Source organism: Myotis davidii, unplaced genomic scaffold (assembly GCF_000327345.1).
Source record: "Myotis davidii unplaced genomic scaffold, ASM32734v1 scaffold243, whole genome shotgun sequence".
Lineage (NCBI taxonomy): Eukaryota > Metazoa > Chordata > Mammalia > Chiroptera > Vespertilionidae > Myotis > Myotis davidii.
The window spans coordinates 2,941,513-2,951,773 of record NW_006295183.1 but is presented as its reverse complement, the minus strand read 5'-3'; the positions used below and the strand labels follow the sequence as shown (position 1 = coordinate 2,951,773).

The 10,261-nt window shown below is 39.4% G+C and overlaps 1 protein-coding gene across 1 annotated transcript in view; it reads right to left on the bottom strand.

The window, feature by feature from the left end:
* CDH11 (cadherin 11) overlaps positions 1-10,261 on the bottom strand; it is a 77,339-nt gene that overhangs the window by 9,056 nt on the left and 58,022 nt on the right. The window lies entirely within an intron of this gene.

Genomic DNA, 10,261 nt, shown 5'->3' with positions numbered 1-10,261 from the left:
CATGGCAATAGCACTATCAGCATTATGGGAAACACATGCATAAGCACACATGTGAAATGCATACATAGTGTGTCCAAAAGTCTTAGTGGAGTTTTAAGCTTTAATAATGTGGGAAGTATACATGTTAAGCAATGGCATAGACATGGTTGGGAAGTTTAATTTTTAGATTTTGTTTTTTTAATACCCAGAGTTGGGATGTTTGAAAAATCACTTTTAATTTTCAATGCCAGTATTTGCCATCTTCATTCTGAGGAACTGAAATAATAGAAATTTCAAATGATATTTTTAAAGTTTGTGTTATTTATATTTGATGTTACTAATGCTTAAAGATGAGCATAACAGCTTGGGCATATGTTTATTTCCTTTCCTTTCTGAACACCATATGAACTCTCTCTCCACCTGTAGTCAAAGCACATAATTGCACATTCCAGTCTACAGTGATTGTTTGAATGTTTATCCTCTTCATGAGACAGTAATCTCCTTGAGGGCAGGGGCCTTCCTTGCTCATCTTGGCCCATTTAGCAGCGTTCTGAGTGCTACCAGAATGAAGAGCTGGATTATATTCCTTCCCCCACATCTCAGCATCAATCTGGCTTTCCCACACTCAGATTTGACCGATTCCTTAGTCTGCAGTTCATTCCAGTTTCCACCTCCTCCCATTTCACTTCTGAACCCAACCTGATCAACACTGCCTGTGTCTATACTGTGGATTGTGTTCCTGCTAAATAGCTTCATTGTTTATCTCGTTATTCTTTTCTATTGTTTATGTTGAGTCAGATTCAACTAGGCTACATTTATTGAGCTGCTAATATGTGCAAATCTATTCCTTGTTACTTCTGCACACCTTACTACAAAGAATTCTTGAAACAGTGTGCAGAAAATATAATTACCCTTACTTATAGGAAGGGAAATTGAGAAACCAAGAAGGAAGCAATTACTCACAATCACATGGAAAACACAAAACTAGGAATCAAACTCCTCTAGGTGTCCCTGTATTTTTGTAAGCACACAGCCATCCCTAGAATCCTGACACCATAGCATATCAATTACATTGGTTCTTTTTTTTTTTTTTTTTACCTGATGTCCCCAATATGGTTATATAATTATTTGGACACCTCTTCATAACCTATAGGAAGATCAAGGTAGACTCAGGTCCCAGAAAAAGAGCGGATCATAGAAACCTAAAAATTGTATGGCAGAGAGACCCACTTTAACACCTATTCTCACAGCATTTCCTGAAACACACACACACACACACACACACACACACACACACACACACACACACACACCAACATGCAAGAGGCAAAAAGAAATCTATTTTCTCAATATTTTGCAATGAAGCAAATGCTGCAAAGAGGTAAATTCTAGAAAAAGCTAGTTGTAGGCTAGTTTTAATGTGCTCATGAAGAAAAGTGTGTGACCCAAGACTGAAGGCTGTGGTATCTTTCCACCGAATCAAGGGTCTGCAGTCCACTGGGGAGGGGAGATCATGATCTTTTCATTATCACTTTAAAACCGAGGGAGGGGCAACATATGAGATACAATAAACAGCATTGTAGGAATACTTGCTTGTGTGTGTGTGTGTGTGTGTATAAGCTATCTAAGTGCTGTGCACTGTTCATTGTTATAATAGATTTTTCATTGTTATAATTTATCATATCCCTTGGAATCAATTCTCCCTCCACTTGTGTTTGGGATCATTTTCTCCTTGGTGATGGGGAAGGAGAAAGAAATATACCACCTAACTGTTTCTTGGTTCAAAACCTCTAAAGAATTCAGTGGGATATAAACATTTATGATCTTTTAGTGAGTTGAGAAATCCCAGGAGTTAGTGAAGTCAGTGACAGGCGGAAGCCTTGAATGCGTAACGTGTGGGATCCATCAAGGAGAACTATGGCTTTTTTTTTTCATCTGGATGGGGAGGGCGGGTTCCCAGATAAACTGCGCTCTGCGTTGGACATACTGCAGCAATGAATTTCAGGCAGGAAAGGAACATAATTATTTACACAGTGAAAATGGCAGGGCATTAAAAGACATCTGCCATTTTGATCTGCCAAAAGCAATTAAAGGAGGGAAAAAGTTCCACAGAAATCTGCTTGGGTATCTTCGAATAGTGAAAGTGGAAAACCAGAGGCATATTCGAATGTTATTTGGTGCTGCTCATAAAAAAAGAAATGTACTTAGTTAAGACAAAAAATAGTAAAAGAGAAAGAAAAGAAAAAGACGCTTGCCAGTTGATGATCCAATCGGGGTGAATCTTGGCTGTCTTCTTACTCAACCAAATCTGCTTTTCATGCAAACTTTTTGTCATGTTTGTGTTATTTTAAGTTCAAATGAAACTTTGAATGTATCACATATTAGAGCTCATACTACCTGCATCTGGCCCATCTTAGATACTATTCTTGCCAAATACATTCATGTGAAGGTCATCTCTCGCTGTACCCAAGCCCTGGATATCCAGCATAACTTTATGGAATTATCGATAATGCATGAGTGGAGGGGTGGGTGATGTGATATCAACTCCTTTGGAACATTCCAACATCAAAAGATAGGTTGTCTTTTTCAGCCTGAGGCTTATATCATGACATGATCATTTCTTTCATAATAGTACCTAATCCCTGAAATTTCAGAAGCACATGACATGGCATTTTTCCATCCGCTCTTTGACTTTAACTCATGCATTTGGTCAACGCACTTTTGTTAATGTTGGGGTGATGCCCCACCGAGCTCATAGTTTAGTGGGAAACAGGCAGGGAAATAATTGTTTAGGATTGAGGGTGGTAAGAAAACTAAGGAGCACAGAGAAGGAAGTCTCTGCTAGTAAGATGAGCTGGGAGTGGGGACACCTGGCCAAGCTTCACCTAGAAGAGACTTCGTTGACAGTGAGACATGGGAGAGGAATAGGCAGAGGAGCATATTTCCACAGAGCAGAGAATGGATGGGTGAGAGTGTGGCGAATTGGGGAGAGTACAGGTGGTCTGAAGTTTCTGGAGCTTAAGGTTCAAGGTAGCAAGAGAAGAGACAAAGGCCCAGTTTGCATGGATGGAGGGAGATCACATAACTCTTTGCTATAAAGTGCCCGTTAAATCCATAGGAGATGGCTGGCCAGTTGTCTGAGTGGTTGAGCGTTGACCTATGAACCAGGAGGTCGCGGTTTGATTCTCAGTCAGGGCACATGCCTCGGTTGTGAGCTTGATCTCCAGGTAGGGGATGTGCAGGAAGCAGTCGATCAATGATTCTCATCATTGATGTTTCTATCTCTCTCTCCCTCTACCTTCCTCTCTGAAATCAATAAATATATATTAAAGTTGTTTTAAAAATGCATAGAAAATGGAGAGCCAAGGAGGAATTTTAATTGGAGAGGCATCTTCAGGTATGTCTATTAGTGAGGGCTGGTTTAAGTGGTGGCAAGACTGGAGTCAGCCAGGCCTGTTTGAGGGCCACCATGACCATCAGGCTCCTCTGTGCACAAGTCCTTTGTAGCCATTATCAAAATCAGCTGAACTTTCACAATATAACTAACTTAGCCCCGTGGGCTTTGGGAACTCCCTGGCATCAGGGACTATGTCCTAGTCACTGCTAAAGCTCACTCCTAGGAAACTTCCCGGCCAGAGTACAAGAGAACAGCACATTTGTCCATGATTATGGAGGAATAGAAAGAAGAGATTTCGATAGAAGAACAGGGGAACACCCAGCTTTTGATGGAAGTCACACTGGCACTAAGTGTGGAAGAGCCATCAAGGGCGAAGAAGGTCAAATGAGACAGGAAAGGTGTTTAAGTTGTCTAAAGGGTTATACTTTCAATTTGTTGACTTGAAAGTCCTAAGAGTTCTTATTATTATAATAGAAACTTATGGCAAGCTCCTAAAATTGCCCCTTACTGCTCAAATCAATAAGCAATGTTTTAGTAGCCAAGTAACACCATGGTCTGACAGGCCCTCAATGTTAGTTGAAATAAATCTATTTTGTATTGGGCAGCACGCGGCCCCAGGGTCCTGGGAACCTGGGATGCGGTCCAATTGTGCCAGCTTTCTGTGTTCCAGGGCCTCTATCTCTCAAAATAGCAGCTCAGCCCATGAATGAGATGTGCTGTAATAACTGACAGTTTTTAAAGTGAGATTAATTATGTGCTAAATATTCATGTATTAATATTACGACTGATTCCTTTCTAGAGATAAAATGTTAAGACAGACATTTAATCTCTAACCCTTGCTTCTTCCTCGCTACTTTATCAAATGATCATTGTTTAAAACAAGAGGTTTAGAAATTAAAAATATTAGCTTCAATATTAGGATGTTCCCATTTAGTTTATCCAATCCTTAGGTCAAAAGACAAAATCAAACTATCTTATGGTTAGAATCCAAAGTTGTGATAAAAATTGGACATTTATTTCTTAATAAAATAATGGAAAGGAAATTCCCTAAAAACACACACAGACACACATGCCCCACCATACAAATATTAACTATAAATGGTGAAACTCTAGAACTGATATTCCTATTTAAGTAGCAAGTAAAGTGAGAATATCCGTTATTATTGCTATTATTGAACACATATTGTAAAAGTGCACATTTATCCAATTAGCCCAAAAAATAACCAAATACTAAAAAAAGAATGAAGCAAATTCTCATCACATTTTTATATAGGTGTCTCCTTAGGAAACCCAGAAAAATATCAGCGGAGAAGTTGTATCACTTTAGAACAATGAATTAATTAAAATAGCTGTAGCTAGTATTAAAAATAGTCACTTGAAAACTTAAGTTAAAAATCCACTTCACAAGAGTATCTAAATGTAAATTAGCTAGACATACACATAATAAGAAATGTGTAGAACAAAAGTGAAGGAAGCTACAAAACATCCCTGATGGAAATGAAGAAAGAACTGATTCAATGGAAAGTCAGACCATGCTTCCACATGAGAAGAATACTTTTAAATTTTTAGTTCTTAAATTTAAGATAAACTCAATAAAATTCACAAATGTACTTTTTAGGCACATTAACATTAATTTTAAATTATATCAACAGGAACAAGAAAACCAAAACTTAAGAAAGAGCACTAAAATGAAAATAATATGGAGAACATATACATCAGCTTTTAACATATAAATGTATACAGCCATTAAAGAGAAATATAATAACAGCACTAGAGTATGTGGAGAGAATGGGAAGAATTGAAAACCCCCATTCCCAAAATCAGAGATGACGATAAAGATGGTATTTCAAAGTCTTTTAGAAATAACACATTATTTCTCAAGTGATGTTTAGGCAATGGGCAACAATTGGGGGTTGTCTATTTCATATGGATAAACGCTGGAAACGGGGAGCATGATGGATAAGAAGGAAAAAATAGGCGAATGTTGATATCCATTTGGGATAAGGAAAGCCTTGCTAAGGATAATATTAAACAGAGAAAAATGATGTAAAAAGTGCACCATTTATACTTCAGAACACAGCATGCTCAGAATCAGAAGGGCATTGAAATGTGGAGGAAACCTATGAAACGGGTTCCACAGCTCAAATGTCAATAGCATTAAGAGACGAAGAACTTCACAAATCAAGTTCAGACTAAAGAATGCGTGTACAATTCCAAAACTGGGTAAAGGCCATGAATAGCAGATTTACAAAGGAAAAAAAAAATCAAGACTTATTTAAAACTTCTAGCTTTACTAATCATGAAAGAAATTGATATTTTAAAATGTGATTATATTTCACCTATCAATTTGTCAATGACTTAGAAAAGTAATATCTAGAGTTGGCTTGATGGTGAGGAAATGGGACCTCACCTACGTTACTAAAGGTTATTATAAATATTACTGGTATTGTAAACATTTCTGGTGGGTATTTTGTCAATAATTACTAGTATCAAAAGCTTTTGATCCAGTCATTCCACTCCAGGAATTTAGCCTAAAAGAATAATTAGATATTTGGCAAATGTATGTGAAAATGTACTTATGCGTCCAGCCAGTGTAGCTCAGTGGTTGAGCCACCTATGAACCAGGAGGTCAAGGTTTGATTCCTGTCAGGGGCACATGCCTGGGTTGTGGGCTCAGTCCCCAGTGTGGGGTATGCAAGAGGCAGCCGATCAGTGATTCTCTTTCATCATTGATGTTTCTATCTCTCTCTCCCTCTCCCTTCCATTCTGAAATTATATATATATTTACAACAAAGAAAAGAAAATGTACTTATGCAACAGTAGTCAACTGTTATCAGACATTCTTAAGGTGGAAATTAGGAAGTTATTTAGAAGAAGATGTTGACATAAGTAAGTGGGGAAAAACTGGATGTGTGTTTCATGACTGCCTTGTTTAAAGATCAAAATATATGCCAAGGGCAAGTCTGGAAGTGTGTACAAAGTATCAGGTTTATTTCTGGACACTATATTACCATCAAGTTATGTTATCATTTAAATTTTTATTTCCGCTTGTTTGGATTTTCTAATTTTCCTTCAAAGAATAGTATTAATTAGGCCATAGAAGAAAATTATAAAACTCTGCAAATTTATTTTACCACAATGGCGATGGCTATGATTAAAATTGAAATCGAAGTACATCTTGTCTTTGGTTCACACTTTCCCTGGAAACCTAGATTGATTCATTGAATTTCAGGTTTTACCTCTTCTGAAGACTGTTATTATTTGACTACAGGATAAACAAAGGTTTTGCAAAAAGAATGAACTAGAAAAGACATGAGCTTTATATTCGTAATACACGGTGTTAGGCTCACTAAGCGAGAACCCTCCGACTCCTCAAACTTTCCATTATTTCACTCATTGGCAGCATGAACTTGAGCCTCTGAAGCTTCTGCTGTCCATATCCTTGCCTCAGCTGGAAAATGGGGATAAAAATATTCAACATGCCCACCTCATAGTGCTGTTTGAGAAATTAAGTGAAACAATGGCCATGGGAAGGTTTTATAAATTCATGAAGCGCTAGACAGATGAGAGGGGCTGGTCTCAGCATTTCTTTTGCTTGGCTCGTTCCTTATCCATTCCACGTTTCTTGTGTTTTTAGAGATGCCATTGAGTCTGACATTTTCAAAGTAAATGCATCTCAAAACCTGGATGGATCCGCTCTTCATCTGCCCAAACAGCACCCTTTTCGGTATTAACAGCTCAGGAGGGACTTAAATGCTGAACATTTTTATCTCCATTGTCTGCCTACAGACTTGTCTCCGAAGCTGGGGCTGTAGAATGGAGCGAGATAAAAGGAATGAAAAGATTTGTATGCATGAAGATGGCTTCCTCCCTTATATTTCTAAAGAAAGATAACTACCATCTGATTTCACTTATATCTGGAACCTAATGAACAAAATAAACTAACAAATGAAACAGACTCACAGATACAGAGATCAGACTGACAGCTATGAGAGGGCAGGGGGATGGCGACAGGGTGAAAAGGTGAAGGGATTAAGCAAAGGAAAAAAAAACTCATAGAACAGAAAACAGTATGGTGACCACCGGGGGAGGGGCTGAGGAGAGGTAGAAGAGAAAGGAAAGGGTAAGGAAAGGGACTTGATTTGGGGTGGTGAACACATAATGCAATATACATATGATGTATTATATAATTGTATACCTGAAAGGTATATACTTTTATTAATGAATGTTACCCCCATAAATCCAGGTTTTAAAAAGACGCCCTGTGCTTATGTCAAGTTTAGGCAAACACAGTCCCAAGTGTTTACATGGCATAATGAAAATAAACACTCAAGGAGAAAGAACTGATGCTTTTACCCAGTGTGATGTAAACCATTACCGCCTGGTTGCCGCTTTTTCTATGGAAAACCGTCTCAGCCGAGAAATCTGGTAGCTCCGTGGGCTAGTAATAAGATGTAGAAAGTGATTCCTCCTTTTGGATTACTTCAATATGTAATTACTTTTAGGATCTAGTAGAAAGATACTCTATTAAATGATAATTATAGGACTGCATTTGCTTTAAGGTTTCATGATAGCTCTAAACATGGGAGTTTTCATTAACTGTTGGCCATAGTTAATAAAGTCGTTTTTCTTAAAAAGTAGCAATTTCCTGCAAAAGCGGTGGCTCCAATCTAGGATGTGGCTCTTATAAGAAAGGGGACACAGATTGTGCAACGGGTTGGCTCATCTATGGGAATATAATCTCCTTGAAAATACAGGTGGCATCCTCCTAGCATGGGGACAATGTGACATACTCATAACTCCCCAAAGAGCAGTATGTCTTGGTGTAATGTTTCAGGGAGTTAACAGCAGCTGAGTATTATTGCGCACATAAAAGTAAGGAAGACAAGGTTGATGATGGAGGTGACGTTGGCACAGCCCGGAAGCCTAAAAAACGCCTGTTGTTTTGGGGGGAGGGGTCAGGATAAACTGGGGATGTAGGCAATACATCCAGCAATGAAGCTCGGATGAGAGTTGTGGATTATACAAACACACAGATAAATGTCTGACCGCAGGTATTTGAGAAGACAGGTAATAAAAGAGGTGGTAGCATTTGAGGCATGTGAGAACACCAGAGTTTCCCGGACAGCCATGCAGATCACCTCACTAGTGATAAAATTTTTAGTTTTTTGTTTTTTCCCATCGTAAAACTGACATGAGCCTAGGCTGAAACAATATAGCCATGTAGCAACCCAGGGCTGGCCGAAAATAATTTGGGAATTAAGAACATTCCAAGAGTGGAAACACGGATTCTCAGAAGCTCAAAGGTGCTCACATATCGTACGAAGTATTATAAAAACGCTGTGAATGTGTTGAAACGCTACGTTCAACTCAGCTCAGTGCACATTCGTGTCCACTACCTGCCAGGGTCTGCCTTCTCTGGAGAGATGCACCTTCGCAAAAGGAAACCGTGACACAACATCCATGCCCCAGGGAGGCGACGTGCTTCTAGCTGAGAATCGTTTATCTATATCCCAGTGCTTTGCAGAATTCTCCCTTTAAGGGGTTTAAGGCGCTCATACATGCACATGAACCAAAGCCAACAAGTACAAGAAAAACCTCAGATGAAATACAACATTCAAGAGCTCCAAGTAAGGTTTCTATTTTAAAATGATGGAAATCGTTTACAAAGGGAATTAGAGGTTGTTTTGTCCGGTTCCTTTAAAATACATGTCTCTCCCTCTAACTTCCTTCACACCCTGGTTGTCCAGAGTGTGTCCACCGAGAAAGCAAGGCATCGGGAGAGGAATCTTTGCCATAACACCTGGGCCCTTCTACCCCAGAGACTCATTTAATATGCGCCTGACTAAGAAGGGCTGCATTTAAATGCTCAACTCATCCCTGACCGGTGTGACTCAGCGGATTGGGCATCGTCCATGCGCGGAAAGGCTGCTGATTCTATTCTCTGTCAGGGCAAATCAATGCAAGAAGTAATAATGAAGTAGGTCAGGTCGTCTCACCCCAAATCCAAGCGGCATGGGGAAGACTCCTCTGTTCTAATAATCAGCCCAGCAGGATGCGTGGCCCAGGTTGCAAGTTCTTGTCTCTGGGTGCCTGGGTTTAACATCTAGATCCACCTCCAGTGCAGCTGAATGACTTTAATTTTTTTCCTTTTCCACTTACAGTTTACATTCAGTGTTACTTTGTATTAGGTTCAGACCTATAGCTTAGCGGTTAGACAGCATACAAAGTGTTCCCCGATATTTCCAGTATCACCTGGCAGCCTATGTAGTTATTACGATATTGTTGGCCATATTCCCTGTGCTGTACTTGACATCCCCATGGCTATTTTGCAACTGCCTATCTATACTTGTCAATCCCTTCCCTGCTTGTAACTGATCGGCTGTGAACAAGTTACTAGTTCTTGATAATTCTGTGCCTCATTTTCCTCATCTTTTAAGTGGGAATAATAATAACAACCCTTAGCTGTGGTGGGCTGAGAGAATTCAATGGGCAGAGTGTGGGAAGGGTCTTGGCCTGGTGTTTGCAACATAGCTGCTGGCATTTATGATACCGATCATAGTGGATGATAATAACGATGATGAAGAGATACTACTACTTCTTCGATTAATTTAAGGTCCTATAAGCCTGGCCTCAGTCACCGAGCAAGCAATCAACCTATAGCCTGGCACACAGCTAGCTCATACCTGATGAAATATCTACACTCAGGACCGCCTTTAATTCCTGTGTCCAATGTTGGTGTCTGTCAGCCTGTTTTACCGACCTGCATTGTCATAGGTTTATAGGAACAGCTGCAGACCAAAACAGTCCGGCCGGGAGTCAAGAAACTTAGATTTTTATCCTACTTCTGGCACCAACGATGTCAAGGGGCTGCATCCATTTGGG